This window comes from Eriocheir sinensis, unplaced genomic scaffold (genome assembly GCF_024679095.1).
Source record: "Eriocheir sinensis breed Jianghai 21 unplaced genomic scaffold, ASM2467909v1 Scaffold674, whole genome shotgun sequence".
Lineage (NCBI taxonomy): Eukaryota > Metazoa > Arthropoda > Malacostraca > Decapoda > Varunidae > Eriocheir > Eriocheir sinensis.
Window position 1 is genome coordinate 216,580 of NW_026112025.1, and position 18,421 is coordinate 235,000.

General features: G+C 50.3%; 1 long non-coding RNA gene across 10 annotated transcripts; it reads right to left on the reverse strand.

Annotated features, from left to right (window-relative positions):
• Positions 1 to 15,735: 15,735 nt before the first annotated feature.
• Positions 15,736 to 17,030, reverse strand: LOC126993778 (uncharacterized). 10 transcript variants are annotated; one of them, XR_007748263.1, is made up of 4 exons: positions 16,744 to 17,030; positions 16,573 to 16,686; positions 16,117 to 16,287; positions 15,736 to 15,945 (listed from the first exon to the last, which is right to left on the reverse strand). It is a non-coding gene; the product is annotated as an uncharacterized LOC126993778 (long non-coding RNA). The 10 variants fall into 10 exon arrangements; XR_007748260.1 differs by having other exon boundaries at positions 15,736 to 16,059; XR_007748259.1 differs by having other exon boundaries at positions 15,736 to 16,002; positions 16,060 to 16,287.
• Between the last annotated feature and the right edge of the window lie 1,391 nt (positions 17,031 to 18,421).

Below are 18,421 nucleotides of genomic sequence, written 5' to 3' on the forward strand. Positions count from 1 at the left end.
ACCACCGCGGCCAGCAGGAGGTTGTCAGGCCGCCACCACCACCACCGCGGCCAGCAAGAGGTTGTCAGGCCACCACCACCGCGGCGAGGAGGTTGTCAGGCCACCACCACCACCACCACCGCGGCCAGGAGGTTGTCAGGCCACCACCACCACCACCACCGCGGCGAGGAGGTTGTCAGGCCACCACCACCACCACCACTGCGGCGAGGCGGTTGTCAGGCCACCACCACCACCACGGCCAGGAGGTTGTCAGGCCACCACCACCACCACCGCGGCCAGGAGGTTATCAGGCCACCACCACCACCACCACCGCGGCCAGCAGGAGGTTGTCAGGCCACCACCACCACCACCGCGGCCAGCAGGAGGTTGTCAGGCCACCACCACCACCACCACCACCGCGGCCAGCAGGAGGTTGTCAGGCCCCCACCACCACCACCACCCCCGCCGGCAGCAGGTGGTAGGCAGGCCACCACCACCACCACCACCGCGGCCAGCAGGAGGTTGTCAGGCCACCACCACCACCACCGCCGCCAGCAGGAGGTTGTCATGCCACCACCACCACCGCGGCCAGCAGGAGGTTGTCAGGCCACCACCACCACCGCACGGCCAGCAGGAGGTTGTCAGGCCACCACCCCCACCACCACCACCACCACCCCCGCGGCCAGCCGGAGGTTGTCAGGCCAACACCACCACCACCGCGGCCAGCAGGAGGTTGTCAGGCCACCACCACCGCGGCCAGCAGGAGGTTGTCAGGCCACCACCACCACCACCACCACCGCGGCCAGCAGGAGGTTGTCAGGCCACCACCACCACCACCGCGGCCAGCAGGAGGTTGTCAGGCCACCACCACCACCACCACCACCACCAGCAGCAGCAGCAGCGGCATGGCGTCAGCAGGGAAGGGGCCGGTGAGTCATAACCTTGAAGGAATAAACAAATGTATTATTCCTCAGAACATTCCCGTACCAAAATCTCCTACCTTGCCTTTTTTCTTACATCAAGGGAGGCAGCTCAAGGGCAACATAACAAAGATAACGAACAAGCCCGCCCTCTGCCAGGGCGAAAAAAGAACGAGAGGCGGTGACGTGGTAGGGGGGGACAGCCTGAGGGGGTGCCATCATAGCTGGGCGTTATCGCGATAACTTATCGCGATACTTTATCGTTGATAACAAAATCGGGTTATCGGCCATTCGCTACTTATTTAAATATATATCGGTATCTTCGTTACTTTTATAACCAAACTAGCGATAATCGCTACTTTTTCCCCCTCTCAGAAAAAAAACGTTGTCTCCTCCCTACACGTGCCCGGGCGCCCGGTGTTGTGTGAAAAAACTTCGGGTATGAAATATCTTCGGTGAAGAGATTTCTTACTTAGATCATCAACATTAAAACACTAGCTTATTTTGTTATGTTAGACTCAAAAATCAATATATCAAAGAAAAAAATCATTTAACTTTGCCCAAAAAATTATTATTCACTGCCTCAAATTTGATATTCCATATTCGTTTGTGAGCATCCCATGGTATTGAAGGCACCCGGTGTTGTGTTATTTGGTGTCCCATCGTCAAAAGCTGGCACTTTTGTTTACAAACACTGGTCTCTCGTGAACTGCACATGCTCAGACCAGTAAGCGTAGCCCTGTACAGTCTCACAAAGCTTTTTAACACATTAAGAGTTGCTGGAAGGCTGAATCAGACATATAGTGTCGTTCTAGAAACAGCGAGGATGGCGGTACTGTATGTCTGATTCAGCCTTCCATCAACTCTTAATTACGGTTAAAAAGCTTTGTGAGACTGTATAGGTCTACGCTTGCTGGTCTGAGCATGCGCAGTTCACGAGAGACCAGTGTTTGTAAACAAAAGCGCCAGCTTTTGACGGTGGGGACGCCAAATAACACAACACGGTTCATTTCTAGTATTACCGTCCATAGGTACGCGTCAACGTGTGGTTTTCAGGTTTTGTAAGTTTTCTAACATACAGATAATGAAAATTTAAATTCACCTATATTTTTTTTTATTTGAAATATCAATATAGTATCGTTTTCGCCTATCGGACTTATCGCTAGCTAGTATCGGAATTGTGGATTTATATCGGGTATCGGTTATCGGTTATCGCCTACATTTGTGTCTCCAGTTAACGAATATCGGTTATCACCCATAAAGTTTTCCATTATCAGTTATCGGTTATCGGGAATAAGGTTTTCTGTTATCGTGCCCAGCTAAGGGTGCCGTGATACAGGCTCAAGTCTGATGGCTAAATTCAGTGACGTAGTAAGGGGGGGGACAGCCTGAGGGGGTGCCGTGATACAGGCTCAAGTCTGATGGCTAAATTCAGTGACGTAGTAAGAGGGGGGAACAGCCTGAGGGGGTGCCGTGATACAGGCTCAAGTCTGATGGCTAAATTCAGTGACGTAGTAAGGGGGGGGACAGCCTGAGGGGGTGCCGTGATACAGGCTCAAGTCTGATGGCTAAATTCAGTGACGTAGTAAGGGCGGGGGACAGCCTGAGGGGGTGCCGTGATACAGGCTCAAGTCTGATGGCTAAATTCAGTGACGTAGTAAGGGCGGGGGACAGCCTGAGGGGGTGCCGTGATACAGGCTCAAGTCTGATGGCTAAATTCAGTGGCGTAGCAAGGGGGGGGGGGAGGGGGGGCAGCCTGAGGGTATGCCGTGATACAGGCTCACGTCTGATGGCTAAATTCAGTGGCGTAGTAAGGGGGGGGACATCCTGAGGGTGTGCCATGATACAGGCTCAAGTCTGATGGCTAAATTCAGTGACGTAGAAAGGGGGATGCAGCCTGAGGGGGTGCCGTGATACAGGCTGATGGCTGAATTCAGTGACGTAGTAAGGGGGGGGACAGCCTGAAGGGGGTGCCGTGATACAGGCTGATGGCTGAATTCAGTGACGTAGTAAGGGGGGGGACAGCCTGAGGGGGTGCCGTGATACAGGCTGATGGCTGAATTCAGTGACGTAGTAAGGGGACAGCCTGAGGGGTGCCGTGATACAGGCTGAGGGCTGAATTCAGTGACGTAGTAAGGGGGACAGCCTGAGGGGTGCCGTGATACAGGCTGATGGCTGAATTCAGTGACGTAGTAAGGGGGGACAGCCTGAGGGGGTGCCGTGATACAGGCTGATGGCTGAATTCAGTGACGTAGTAAGGGGGGGACAGCCTGAGGGGGTGCCGTGATACAGGCTGATGGCTGAATTCAGTGACGTAGTAAGGGGGGGACAGCCTGAGGGGGTGCCGTGATACAGGCTGATGGCTGAATTCAGTGACGTAGTAAGGGGGACAGCCTGAGGGGGTGCCGTGATACAGGCTGATGGCTGAATGCAGTGACGGAGTAAGGGGGGGGACAGCCTGAGGGTGTGCCGTGATACAGGCTCAAGTCTGATGGCTAAATTCAGTGGCGTAGTAAGGGGGGGGGGGGGGGTTCAGCCTGAGGGTGTGCCATGATACAGGCTCAAGTCTGATGGCTAAATTCAGTGGCGTAGTAAGGGGGGGGGTACAGCCTGAGGGGGTGCCATGATACAGGCTCAAGTCTGATGGCTGAATTCAGTGACGTAGTAAGGGGGGACAGCCTGAGGGTGTGCCGTGATACAGGCTGATGGCTGAATTCAGTGACGTAGTAAGGGGGGGGACAGCCTGAGGGTGTGCCGTGATACAGGCTGATGGCTGAATTCAGTGACGTAGTAAGGGGGGGGACAGCCTGAGGGGTGCCGTGATACAGGCTGATGGCTGAATTCAGTGACGTAGTAGGGGGGACAGCCTGAGGTGTGCCGTGATACAGGCTGATGGCTGAATTCAGTGACGTAGTAAGGGCAGCCTGAGGGTGTGCCGTGATACAGGCTGATGGCTGAATTCAGTGACGTAGTAAGGGGGGGGCAGCCTGAGGGTGTGCCGTGATACAGGCTGATGGCTGAATTCAGTGACGTAGTACGGGGGGGGCAGCCTGAGGGTGTGCCGTGATACAGGCTGATGGCTGAATTCAGTGACGTAGTAAGGGGGACAGCCTGAGGTGTGCCGTGATACAGGCTGATGGCTGAATTCAGTGACGTAGTAAGGGGGGGACAGCCTGAGGGTGTGCCGTGATACAGGCTGACGGCAGAATTCAGTGACGCAGTAAGGGGGGAGGCAGCCTGTTGGGGTGCCGTGATACAGGCTGATGGCTAAATTCAGTGACGTAGTAAGGGGGACAGCCTGAGGGGTGCCGTGATACAGGCTGATGGCTGAATTCAGTGACGTAGTAAGGGGGGGGACAGCCTGAGGGTGTGCCGTGATACAGGCTGATGGCTGAATCCAGTGACGTAGTAAGGGGGGGGACAGCCTGAGGGTGTGCCGTGATACAGGCTGATGGAAGAATTCAGTGACGTAGTAAGGGGGGGGACAGCCTGAGGGGGTGCCGTGATACAGGCTGATGGCAGAATTCAGTGACGTAGTAAGGGGGGGGACAGCCTGAGGGGGTGCCGTGATACAGGCTGATGGCTGAATTCAGTGACGTAGTAAGGGGGGGGACAGCCTGAGGGGGTGCCGTGATACAGGCTGATGGCTGAATCCAGTGACGTAGCTAAGGGAAGGGTGTTGGGGTCATATAAGAGTGAGTGACGGCGCCTTGTGACTGTACCAGATGAATTGCTATATATATATATATATATATATATATATATATATATATATATATATATATATATATATATATATATATATATATATATATATATATATATATATATATATATATATATATATATATATATATATATATATATATATATATATATATATATATATATATATATATATATATATATATATATATATATATATATATATATATATATATATATATATATATATATATATATATATATATATATATATATATATATATATATATATATATATATATATATATATATATATATATATATATATATATATATATATATATATATATATATATATATATATATATATATATATTGTAGCATCTTTCACTTCTTCCACTCTCATCTTACTGTAATATCTTGTCTTTATATTCATCAGATTGCAAGTCACTACATGTAAATATATGTATACAATCACTCCTATTATTACAAACATTAACATACTGAAACTGCATCACCATAAAGCCATTACTGTAAATATTAGCGCATACGAACTTCTGTAAATTACCAATCGCCGTTCATAAAAACATGTATATTCTAGGAAATAAATTCGCTTGTCGATGGAGTCACCACTGGTTATTAGTTGTGTCTTTTAACCTACAAGGCGGCCTTAGCGGATCCAAACGGCGTTGTACCAGCTACAACGTATGCTGCCTCGAAAACATACAAACAGAAATGTTTGGTTTTCGCTGTAGCGGCCTAGGCTGCCGCTACAATTGGTGACCTCCGGACCTGAATTACGAGGTACACCTCGGGTATTTGCTGCTGTCGCTGCTGGCCATGCTTCGTCCGCTCCGTCGCGGCCCAAGCTACCGCCCCCGGAGGATCTACCGGCCCGCAGCAGGTCGCGCTCCGCCTCCGGCCCTCCCAACGTGACCTCTCCTGCCGCCGGCCAGTTCCTGCCCCCGCCCGCGCCACCTCGCCTCGGCCTCCCTCAAGGATTCAGCCAGCAGCCCACTCCCCACGCATGTGTCGCCTTACTCGCCGTGGTACCTCGCCACTCCCTGCCCAGCCCAGCCAGCCATTCCGACGCCGCCCCTACGGCTCCCTCACCCCGCTGTACCTCGCCCCACCCAGCCCAGCCACCCGCTCCTACGGGTAACTCACCTCCGTCCATCAGCGCCTCTACCTGCTCCGCGGACATCGAGTGCAGCGTCGCCCCTACACCCAGCAGTGCTCAGTGACGTGCCATGTGTGCATGCATGTGCAGTGACGCCCCGACAACAACACTAGTGCCGTTCCGCCCCTACCCACCATCACTCTGTTTCAAACACTGAGCGAGTGCGTGATTGTGCAGTGACACCCATGGCATGTAACAAGCCATAAGTGAGTGAGTGTGTGTGTAGTGACGCCCCTCCCGGCAGTGCTCCCCGTCGGTAGTCAGTGCTTCCCCGACGTAGTTTACCGCTTAGTGCTGTGCTCCGTTACACCTCTGGGATGCCTGACGCGACTCTCGGCCTCCAGCCGCCGCGGCCCCTGGCTACACTGCCAGCGCCTCTACACGCGGTCATGGCCTCCACAACCGACACCGACCCTGCCCTAACGTGCCCCTCCACGATGTCTGACGACGACGCTGCGCAGGGCGTGGCCAGCCTCCATGCCCCCACCGTCACCAGCGACAGTTTGACCCACCAGCTCACGGCTCTTATCACTAAGCTACGAACAGAGGTCAACACGCTCAGGGAGGACATCAGGAGCCAACACAGCCACTCCTCGTCACCACACCACCACTCCTCGTCACCGCACCACCACTCCTCGTCACCCCGCCGCCACTCCACCTCCAGTAGTAGCCCCTCACATAGCTCCGGCGTCTGCTACTACCACAGGAGGTTCGGCAAGGATGCCAGGCAGTGCACATCTCCCTGCGGCTTCCAGGGTTCGTCACAACAGCCCGGGCGTGGACTAACAGCTCACAGCGTCCGCCAACACACCTCGAAGCTGTTCCACATCTTCGACCCACTCTCCCGCACCAACTTCCTCATCGACACTGGAGCCGAGGTCAGCGTCCTCCCCGCCACACCAAGCCAGAGGTCCTTACCAACCATCGCTCGCCTCTACGCTGCTAACGGCACGGGGATCCCTGTTTTCAAGAAACAGACGCTCCAGCTCAACCTCAACCTTCGCAGGTCGTTCGAGTGGACCTTCTACGTGGCAACAGTTTCACAACCTATCCTGGGCGCCGATTTCCTGTCTCACTACAATCTCCTGATCGACCTCAAAAGTCGCAAGCTCCTGGATCCCTTAACATCCGTCTCCACCAGAACGAGAGCAGCAGCAGGCGAAAGCACCCACATCTCCACCATCAGCGCAGGCAACCGGTTCGCGTCTCTCCTCAAGTCCTTCCCGACGCTGACACAGCCACACACAGCGAACAAGCCTGTGAAACACCACGTCACGCACCACATCGAGACGACCGGACCACCAGCATACGCCAAGGCTCGCCGCTTAGCTCCAGAACGCTACCAACAAGCCAAGGCCGAGTTCGAGTCGCTGATGCGCCAAGGTGTTATCCGCCCCAGCTCAAGCAACTGGTCGTCTGCCCTCCACGTCGTGCCCAAGAAGAACGGTGACATACGCCCATGCGGCGACTACAGAGCCCTCAACTCGCGCACCGTCATGGATCGCTATCCGGTGCCGAATATTCAGGAGTTCTCCTCACAGCTTGCTGGCTCCACCATCTTCTCCAGGATCGACCTCATCAAAGCCTTCCACCAGATCCCAGTCAACCCGGCAGACATCCCGAAGACAGCCATCGTTACACCTTTCGGCTTGTACGAGTACGTACGGATGCCCTTTGGACTCAAGAACTCTGCCCAAACCTTCCAGAGGTTTATGGACGAAGTGCTGCGAGGACTGACATTCTGCTTCGCCTACATCGACGACGTCCTCATCGCCAGTCCTGACGCCGACACACACCGCCAACATCTGGAGCAAGTTTTCACCCGTCTTCAGGACTACGGCATCCAGATAAGCGTTGAGAAGTCAGAGTTTGGTGTTACCTCCGTCGACTTCCTCGGCCACACCGTCTCTCCTTCAGGCATCACTCCCATCCCTTCCCGCTGCGACGCCATTCAACAATTCCCGAAGCCGACAACTCAGCGCCAGCTCAAGCAGTTCCTCGGGATGATCAACTACTACAACCGCTTCATTCCACACTGCGCGCTCATCTTTCAGCCACTCTATTCCATGATCAAGCCCTGCAAGAGAGGCCAGTCCGTCACACTCGCCTGGACTCTCGAAGCTGACGACGCCTTTCTCAAAGCCAAGGAGGCACTGAAGGCTGTTACCACACTCAGCTTCCCTACTCCAGACGCCACTACTTCAATCTCCACGGATGCCTCAGACACCGGCGTTGGTGGAGTCTTGCAGCAGCACGTAAACGGAGCCTGGAGACCCATTGCATTCTTCTCACAGAAACTCAACAACGCCGAGAAGAAGTACAGCGCCTTCGACAGAGAACTTCTAGCCATCTACAAGGCTGTCAAGCGCTTCAGATACTTCGTCGAAGGCCGGGAATTTCACATATACACCGACCACAAGCCTCTTGCCACAACCTTCATCAACAACAAGTCCACCTACTCTCCCAGGCAGCTGCGCCACATCGACTTCATCTCTCAGTTCACGACAGACATCCAGTACGTAAAAGGCGAAGACAACATCCCCGCCGACGCTCTCTCCCGTAACATCTCTGCAACATCCTCCTCCCTCATCGATTATGCCGCCATTGCTGCAGACCAAGTCGACGACGCCGAGCTGCAGCAATTGAGGGATAACCCCGCTTTGTCGATGAGGCGAGTCGAGTTCCCCGGGACCAACGTGCACCTCTACGCCGACTCATCTACCGGCACCATCCGGCCCTACCTGCCGAAGAACCACCGGTACCCACTCTTCCGCCAGCTGCACGACCTCTCTCACCCCGGGATCCGAGCGTCACAACGGATGATGTCCTCACGCTTCATATGGACGGGGATCAACAAGGACGTCAGAGACTGGACCCGCACCTGCGTCCAGTGCCAGGCTTCCAAGGTGACGCGCCACACCGTCTCGCCTCCAGCAGCGTTCACGCCCCGATCCTCCAGACTCGAACACGTCCACGTCGACCTCGTCGGCCCACTTCCACACTCCAACGGCTACAAGTACCTCCTCACCTGCGTTGACAGGTTCACACGCTGGCCCGAAGCTGTCCCGGTCGAAGACATAACAACGGACACCATCGCCAGAGCCTTCGTCAACACCTGGGTGTCGCGCTTCGGTACGCCTCTCAGCCTCACATCCGACCGTGGAAGCCAGTTCGAGTCGAGCCTTTGGGACAAGGTCATGTCCATCCTGGGGATTAAGCGGATCAGAACCGCCAGCTACCATCCTCAGTCAAATGGCCTTGTCGAGCGCTTCCACCGCCAACTCAAGGCCTCGCTGGCAGCAACAGTTCAGGACCGCAGCGACTGGACTACGACTCTGCCTCTAGCCCTCCTCGGCATACGGACGTCCCTCAAAGAAGATTTTGGCCACTCCTCTGCAGAACTCCTGTACGGCACCACTCTCCGCCTCCCAGGAGAGGTTCTCTCGCCCACCCCTGGCCCTCCCTGCGACATACAGGACTACGCCAGGAACCTCAAGAACGCAATGCAGAGACTCCAGCCAGTGCCGCCACGTACATCACCATCCAAAACGTTCGTGAGCCAGGACCTCGACACCTGCACACACGTGTTCGTGCGAGTGGACGCCACAAAGAAGCCTCTGCAGCAACCATACGATGGCCCCTTCACCGTCATCAAGAGGACGCGGAAGAACATCACCATTGACCGCCACGGCAAATCCGATGTCATCGCCATCGACCGGGTCAAGCCCGCGTACCTCCTGCAGCCGGATCCTTCACCCACCAACACCGTGTCAGTGTCCCCCAGTCCAGTGATTGCATACAAACTCCAGTCCCACAACAAAAAACACGTAACGTTCCTCCTACCTCGTCACTAGGGGGGGAGTTATGTAGTGACCCATTAAACATACCATTTTCTTTCTCGTTTCCTCCACCTTTATTTCTTCAGTCTGCCCTGAAATCACCTTGTCCTCTTTCACTTCTTCCACTCTCATCACACTGTAATATCTTGTCTTTATATTCATCAGATTGCAAGTCACCACATGTAAATATATGTATACAATCACTCCTATTATTACAAACATTAACATACTGAAACTGCATCACCATAAAGCCATTACTGTAAATATTAGCGCATACGAACTTCTGTAAATTACCAATCGCCGTTCATAAAAACATGTATATTCTAGGAAATAAATTCGCTTGTCGATGGAGTCACCACTGGTTATTAGTTGTGTCTTTTAACCTACAAGGCGGCCTTAGCGGATCCAAACGGCGTTGTACCAGCTACAACGTATGCTGCCTCGAAAACATACAAACAGAAATGTTTGGTTTCGCTGTATATATATATATATATATATATATATATATATATATATATATATATATATATATATATATATATATATATATATATATATATATATATATATATATATATATATATATATATATATATATATATATATATATATATATATATATATATATATATATATATATATATATATATATATATATATATATATATATATATATATATATATATATATATATATATATATATATATATATATATATATATATATATATATATATATATATCTAGATATATATATGTATAAACCTTTGCTATTACGCTGGACATATCAAAGCTTTTGATAGGGTCTGGCACAAATCTTTCCTTTCAAACTACCCTCCTACGGTTTCTATCCTTCTCTCTGTACCTTTATCTCCAGTTTCCTTTCTGACCGTTCTATTTCTGCCATGGTAGACGGTCACTGTTCTTCCCTTAAATCTATTAACAGTGGTGTCCCACAGGGTTCTGTCCTATCTCCCACTCTCTTTCTGTTGTTCAATGATGATCTTCTTTCCAAAACGAACTGTCCTATCCATTCCTACGCCGATGATTCCACTCTGCATTACTCAACTTCTTTTGATAGAAGACCCACCCTACAGGAACTTAACGACTCAAGGCTGGAGGCTGCAGAACGCTTAGCCTCAGACCTTACTATTATTTCCGATTGGGGCAAGAAGAACCTGGTGTCCTTCAACGCCTCAAAAACACAGTTTCTCCACCTATCCACTCGACACAATCTTCCAAACAACTATCCCCTATTCTTCGACAACACTCAGCTGTCACCTTCTTCAACACTAAACGTCCTTGGTCTATCCTTAACTCAAAATCTCAACTGGAAACTTCATATCTCCTCTCTTGCTAAATCAGCTTCCTCGAGGTTGGGCGTTCTGTATCGTCTCCGACAGTTCTTCTCCCCCGCACAGTTGCTGTCCATATACAGGGGCCTTGTCCGCCCTCGTATGGAGTATGCATCTCACGTGTGGGGGGGCTCCACTCACACAGCTCTTCTGGACAGAGTGGAGGCTAAGGCTCTTCGTCTCATCAGCTCTCCTCCTCCTACTGATAGCCTTCTACCTCTTAAACTCCGCCGCGATGTTGCCTCTCTTTCTATCTTCTATCGATATTTCCACGCTGACTGCTCTTCTGAACTTGCTAACTGCATGCCTCCCCTCCTCCCGCGGCCCCGCTGCACACGACTTTCTACTCATGCTCATCCCTACACTGTCCAAACCCCTTATGCAAGAGTTAACCAGCATCTTCACTCGTTCATCTCTCACGCTGGTAAACTCTGGAACAATCTTCCTTCATCTGTATTTCCTTCTGCCTACGACTTGAACTCTTTCAAGAGGAGGGTATCAGGACACCTCTCCTCCCGAAATTGACCTCTGATTTTGGACACTCCTTTAACCTCTGTTCGGGAGCAGTGAGTAGCGGGCCTTTTTTTATTATTTTCTTTGCGCCCTTGAGCTGTCTCCTTAGCTGTAAAAAAAAAAAAAAACTACACCCTTGTTTCCTAATTCTCCTATCATGACCCCTAGTCCTGTTTCCCTCCTCTAGTGTAAAGAAAGTATCCACATCTAAGTAATCGCAATCTGAAAACATTTTATATAGCTCTATCATATCCCCCCTTAGACATCTCCTCTCAAATGAAAACATATCTAGCTCTTTTACCCTCTCCCTATACTCCAGGCGCCTCATTGCTGCCATCATCCTAGTTGCTCTTCTCTGAACTGCTTCTAACAAAGTTACATCCTGTGGTGACCAAGCTTGTATACAATACTCTAAATGAGCTCTAACATATGCATTATATAAACTACCTCTTACCTCCTTGCTTTCATAACTATAACATTTCTATTTATAAACCCCAGGATCCTGTTTGCCCTATTTCTAGCTTGTAAACACTGCTTTGAGAATTTCATAGTCTTATCTGTCACTACACCTAAATCCTTTTCATTCTCAACTGCCTCTAACCAAACTCCTTCCATCTCATAGCTAAAATTCCTATTATATCTTTACCTATATGCATAACCTGACACTTCCGGGAGTTAGACTCCATCTGCCACCTATCTGCCCATCCTATCCAAGTCCCTTTGCATCCTATAATTGTCCTGAGCCCCTGTACTGTACTAGCTATCTTGGTATCATCTGCAAACTTTGGTGTTTTACTACTAATCCCTATATCTAAATCATTAATATATACTAGGAACAAAAGTGGCCCTAGCTGAGGTACCCCACTAACCACTTCCCTCCAGTCAGACTTGGCCCCATTTAATACTACTCTCTGTTTTCTACCCCTGAGCCATCCACTCCACTAGTACTGTACCCCTATCCCATGCAACCTCAGTTTATGCACTAGCCTCCTGTGTGGTACCTTATCAAAAGCTTGACTAAAATCTAGATAAATTACCTACGGCTATACTGTTTCCCTCATCTAACTGCTTTGTAATGTGTTCTAAGAACTGTAGTAAGTTTGTGAGACACGACCTACCTCATCTAAACCCATGCTGAGAGTCCCTAATTAGTCTATACTGATCTAAATGCTCCCAAATACTACCCTCAATAATTTTCTCCAGAATCTTACACACACACACACACACACACACTGTATACTAGTCAAACTGACTGGCCTATAATTACTAACATCCTCTTTCCTACCTTTCTTAAAAATGGGTGTAACATTAGCTAACTTCCAGTCCTGAGGTATCTCTACGTAGGAGCAAGTCTCAAAACAACGGTTTATCTGCCACACCCGTTCATGCCGGATAAACCAAGGACTACTGTAATGATGTACTTTTTTCATAGACGTTAATGTTAACATTCAATACATTCTTGCTGGATTAACGGTATCAACGTTAACATTTACATTAACAATATAACGATGTTAAGATTATGATTAACGAAGCCCACCACTGATCATTGGCACCTTCCTTATAGACACAAGTCTATTTTTCTGTCAAAGAAAGTACATGAAATATTTCAGACGATAAACTGATGATTCCCGTCAGCTTAACGCCAGTACTTTCCACTCTGTTGTGCTATAAGGAAGTACCATTGTAAAAGTCACACGAATTTTGAACTGGAAACTTTACACGGGAATTTTCGGGAATACTCAGGAATTTTCATTAAATTAGAGAATTAAACAAAATTGTCCTTTTTTATTTTATTTTTACTTATTTTTATTTATTTTTCAAGTTCAGTTTTAGGGGACAGTTGTTGAATGTCCCGCTGGTGGCACAGGGGCAGGATTTTTGAAGTGGCGCCTATTGAGGCTCATGTGGCTGGTGAGAGGCACACTGATACAGCTGTGAGTCTGAGCTGATGCGATCAGGACAGGACTGGCTCTGGAAACTGGAGTCACTGGACACGATCAGTAGAGATGATTCATGCACAGTGCTGTGCTAACTAAGGTTCAAGACTGTTTTATCCACACTTTATGAAGATTGTATTGCTTGTTTAATTACAGTATTATCCCTGCCTGCTTGACACACACACACACACACACACACACACACACACACACACACACACACACACACACACACACACACACACACACCTCCAGTGTGTTCCTGCTGTAGTGCCTCCCTCACTCTGCCTCTCTGTTTCAGGGTGACAACCCCGAGGAGTGTCCAGTGTGCCTGACAGGCTTTGATGACTTAGTACAGCGGCCACGCACTCTGCCCTGTGGCCACACAGTCTGCACACTGTGCACAGATAAGCTGAAGGAGCAGGGCCGTGTTACCTGTCCGGAGTGCCGCGACAGCCATGTCGTGCCCGAAGGCGGGCAGTTCCCTGTCAACTATATAGCTGAGGCCTTAATAAGAAGGATGAGAGATGGCAAGGCGGCGGAACCAGCAGCAGCCTCGCCGCCACCCAGTGCCGGGAAGGGGAAAGGGGCAGCAGGATCAGCTGGCAAGAAGGGAGCAGCGGGTCTCTCCAAGAAAATGCGTTCCTTTCTGCAGGAACAGGAGGCCACTGTTGTGGCCGCCATCACCGCCTGCCAGGAGGCTCAGTCCCAGCTGGACCAGTATGAGGCCACCCTGACAGGCTGGGTCGAGCGGCAGCAGCAGCTGGAGGACAGCCTCCAGGGACTGATGGACCAGAGCAGGAGTTCCAGGGAGCTCCTGCAGCAGGAAAAGTTCCGTGTGGCACCGAAGAGGAAGGAGGCAAAGAAGAAGGAGCAGGAGCTGCAGGCTGTGCGGGAGAAGTTGCGCACTCGTGCAACAGAGCAAGAGGCACTCAAGATGGCTGCTGAAGTGATTCACCTCAACGGTGAGGCGGAGCAGGTGTTGGAGGAGTGCCAGCAGTGTTTCCCTGACGCCGGCATCCTCACCACCGCCAGGAAGGTGAGTGTGCTGCACCTGTGCCCTGGGCCCTCAGCCACGCGAGTAAACACACCAGGCAACACACAGGGGGCATACACAGTGGTGCACACAAGGGGTATACACAATGGTGCACACAGTGGGTTAAGCACAAGGGTGCACACAGGGGGTTATGCACAAGGGCACACACAGGGGACATGCACAAGAGTACACGCTGGTAGCATGTTACACTTTTTTTGGTGTAGTTTTAAGGTGGTGTGTTTCTTGTTATTTGTTTAGTGTTTTTTTAAGGCGCGTTCTTGTGCCTCTCTCGTTGAAGGGCCTGTGTTGCCGTAGCCTGCTTCACAGCTGCTTGTAGTAGGTGAGATAACACAATAGCCTTGTAATTAAAGTGATGATAGATTTGTATGGGCCGAGCGGAAGCCGTTAAGTTCACTTAGCTCACTCTCTCTCTGGGACATGAAAAGGTGTGTGGTTTTTAAGAGTTTTTAGTATAAAAATGGTATTGACAACTTTACACAATAGTTACAAAGTTTGTGTGAGCGGCCGCACGAAGAGGGAGCACACCCGGAGCGGACCTTGTGCCCGCCCTCACCGTCTTCTTCTCCCTCTTGGCGCTGCTCGCTCGTTTTAGTTGCGTTGCTGGTTCGCCGGAAGGGTGTGTCTTCCGGTGATGACTGGCCGGAACTTACAACGTTCCGGTGCTGATCCTTGATGATTTAGCGTCAACCCAGCTTCTGTTCTCATAAGCGCCTACGTGTCCACTAACATCCTGTGGCGACACTGAGTTTGTGTTTCGACACATGCATTCATATGTACATGATTATATATACATTACAAGCATATACAGGGGTAGACACTGGTGGCATACACACAGGGGACATATACAGGCGTACACACAGGGGCATATACAGGGAACACATAGGGGCATACACAGGGGTACACACAGAGGGCATAGAAAGCGTCACACAGGGGCGAGAGTGTGAGCTTCTTCCCTAACCCAGTGTTGTTGTTTCAGGTGAGAAAGGCATCTAGTGCAGCCCTGGAGGCCGCCCAGGCTGTCCAGGCGGCTCTGGAAACTGTTTTTACAGAAGAACCCAGGCCCCGGTCAGACCCAGAAGAACCCAGGCCCCAGTCAGTCCCAGAAGAACCCAGGCCCCAGTCAGTCCCAGAAGAACCCAGGCCCCAGTCAGTCCCAGAAGAACCCAGGCCCCAGTCAGACCCATACCTCACCATCATGGAAAAAGTGCAGTTCATCTTAAAGCCAAGCTTGAAGGTCAGTAACCCCCCCCCCCCCCCCGAGTGTCGCTCTTGTCACAGCGAGTCCCTGGCACACGTCACTGCAGTGCTTACTTTACCTCAACACAGCACTGCAGTCACCTTACCTTGTCACTGTGTGATTGCTGTGTTTGACTCACCTCAACACAGCACCAGTGGTCACCTTGCCTTGTCATGCCATAATTGGTGTTTCTGTTAGTGCCTCAGTGAGTTACCAGTGGTCACCTTGTCATGGCATAATTGGTGTTTCTGTTAGTGTCTCAGTGAGTTACCAGTGGTCACCTTGTCATGGCATAATTGGTGTTTCTGTTGGTGCCTCAGTGAGTTACCAGTGGTCACCTTGTCATGGCATAATTGGTGTTTCTGTTAGTGTCTCAGTGAGTTACCAGTGGTCACCTTGTCATGGCATAATTGGTGTTTCTGTTGGTGCCTCAGTGAGTTACCAGTGGTCACCTTGTCATGGCATAATTGGTGTTTCTGTTGGTGCCTCAGTGAGTTACCAGTGGTCACCTTGTCATGGCATAATTGGTGTTTCTGTTGGTGCCTCAGTGAGTTACCAGTGGTCACCTTGTCATCTCATAATTGGTGTTTCTGTTAGTGCCTCAGTGAGTTACCAGTGGTCACCTTGTCATGGCATAATTGGTGTTTCTGTTGGTGCCTCAGTGAGTTACCGGTGGTCACCTTGTCATGGCATAATTGGTGTTTCTGTTAGTGCCTCAGTGAGTTACCGGTGGTCACCTTGTCATGGCATAATTGGTGTTTCTGTTAGTGTCTCAGTGAGTTACCAGTGGTCACCTTGTCATGGCATAATTGGTGTTTCTGTTAGTGCCTCAGTGAGTTACCAGTGGTCACCTTGTCATGGCATAATTGGTGTTTCTGTTAGTGCCTCAGTGAGTTACCAGTGGTCACCTTGTCATGGCATAATTGGTGTTTCTGTTGGTGCCTCAGTGAGTTACCAGTGGTCACCTTGTCATGGCATAATTGGTGTTTCTGTTAGTGTCTCAGTGAGTTACCAGTGGTCACCTTGTCATGGCATAATTGGTGTTTCTGTTGGTGCCTCAGTGAGTTACCAGTGGTCACCTTGTCATGGCATAATTGGTGTTTCTGTTGGTGCCTCAGTGAGTTACCAGTGGTCACCTTGTCATGGCATAATTGGTGTTTCTGTTGGTGCCTCAGTGAGTTTTGAGTTCAGCTTCATAAGCAAAGCTCTCTTAAGGAGTCAGCAGCTTTCTTTACACACTCTTGTTTCCTGCCGGCCAAGGCAGCAGCCTGACGTGGTCTTCTTGCTCTTAATTCCCTTCCCTCCACCGGGGACCTTTGCAGGCCGAGGACTTCCGCAGTCTGACACAGCGCACCAGGAGCCTGCTGCAGGCTGGCTGGGTGTTTGCTGTGCACCAGGTGGAAGGTCAGCGCCGACACGCAAGAATAAGCCTCGAAGCCGGCCAGCCGTGCCTCCATGCCCTGGCGGACCATCCCCCGCCACTGGGCGCGTCAACCCTGCAGGTGAGCTGGAGCAGTGACATCTCAAGTAATGGACGGCGGACTCTTTTGATTTTGCGGCGTCCTTGTCATTAAGCCGCGAATTTGGAAAATCAACCGCTTTGGTGCGAATCGCCATAGCTCCCTTATTTCTGGGGCTAAAGAAATGATTTTGGTATCAATCGACGGCAAAATGAAAGGGCTATAGTTTTTAATACGCGACCGGGCTCCAAAACCGACTCAAAAGGGTAACAAATTGAATAAATTCGCAGAAAATGGATCTGAAAATATACTATTTTTGATTTCCCAACCTTGAAACCCACTCATTGCAATACAAGATAGTCAACATATTGAAGTGTTCATATATGAATTTTTATGGAGATACATTAATTTTTGTGGCGTCAGGAAGGTTTTTCGTCTCGGCGCGTGAAATGAGACAGATTCGGCGAATGTTCGTCGCGACTTCTGGTCACGTTTCGAGCTCTAGCGACGAAACTACTGGGGGTAGGAAAATGCTATGCGTCATATTGGAAAGCACATTGGTAGAGCTAAAATATTTGGTATATAAGTTTTTTGAAATTCTCAAAAAATGAGTGGGTTTCAAGGTTGGGAACTCAAAAATGTTTTTTTTCAGAGCCGTTTTTTGTGAACTTATTCAATTTGTTACCCTTTTGAGTCGGTTTTGGAGCCCGGTCGCGTAATAAAAACTATAGCCCTTTCATTTTGCCGTCGATTGATACCCAAAACATTTCTGTAGCCCCAGAAATAAGGGAGTTATGGCGATTCGCACCAAAGCGGTTGATTTTCCAAAATTCGCGTGTTAATGACAAGGCTGGGGCAAGTTTCCGGTCCATAGTGTAGGGATCACTGGCTGGAGACTTGACCCTGCCTGAGGGGGAAGGCGGCCGCTGAGTTTCAATGATCTGTGTCTGCATCCTAGCTTTGAGTGGCGCCACATCCCCCGCTACAACCCAAGCACCTCTTCTCCCCGCAGCTTGGGGGCCGCCCTCCAAGGCTGCGGTGCCTCGGCCTCGGCCAGTCCCAGCCCTCCTCTTTGCCTCTCCGTTCTTGCCGGCATCTGGCCAGTAGCTGTCCCACGCTGCTTCTTGTCTGCTGCGTCCCTCACCAGGGCCTGCCTTGTGTTCAGAGCTTTAGTGACCTCAGCCACAGCCTTTTCCTGCCTTTCCCTCGGGTGTTCTAGAAGCTCCTGGAGGTTGGCAGT